Below are 902 nucleotides of genomic sequence, written 5' to 3' on the forward strand. Positions count from 1 at the left end.
ATCACAATTCACTTGAGCACTCCGCTGGATTGCTCCGGGGCTCACATAATATTGGCAAAGAATAGCGTACGGTCTATCGCGTTTATTTTTAGACTGCCTACTGTGGGCTATGTTTCGGCACTATTCGGCAGGAGCACATTTGAGAGGTGCCGTCTTATTAATATTAATGTACCGCCAAACTCGCTACGAGTGTCGTCATCGCTAGGGTTATCCCCAAGAGCGATTTAGAGTTCAGGTTACACTGTTAACTATCCTATTATGTTTAGGCATAGTAGATGTTTCACGGCGCTATAGACACAGAAATGACAGTTGTGGTGCCAGCGAGGACCTACTTTTGATACAATATTGGGCTAGTGTTTGTTTCTGGCATCTTTTATTTCATTATTGTGGATGTTTTACGTCATAGAACATTCAAACAATGTTGGGCGGCACTGCACGACCGTGCTCCATGGACGAACTGCGCCTGATCAGTGATTATGTTATATGTAAGGCATAGTGGTGAAATCAGGCGCTCGTCAAAATAATGCAAACGAAGGTAGGCCCCCCTACTGGCATTTTTCGTCCACTTTGACACATTTTTCCCAGTTTTTTGGTTTTTTGGCTCAACACCTTTTACGTCTTTTAAAAAACATTTTGGTAAGGATTTTACTGGGAAAAGTTGTTTAAAGGCGCAGCAAATGTAAAGTTTAAGTTTCCAAGGACTCTCTAACTTTGGAAATCAACAAACTTTAGCTGCCATTTCCCCGCTTGTTTTATCTCTGAAACCAGGCATATAAAGTATTATTATAGTAACATATTATAAAATTACATAATATAGTATAATATGATATTATATTATACATAACAATATAATATAATGCAATACAATGTAAAATGACATAAGAAAATATTATAAATTATGA

The sequence above is a fragment of the Aplysia californica genome, unplaced genomic scaffold, assembly GCF_000002075.1.
Source record: "Aplysia californica isolate F4 #8 unplaced genomic scaffold, AplCal3.0 scaffold01398, whole genome shotgun sequence".
NCBI classification, from domain to species: Eukaryota; Metazoa; Mollusca; class Gastropoda; order Aplysiida; family Aplysiidae; genus Aplysia; species Aplysia californica.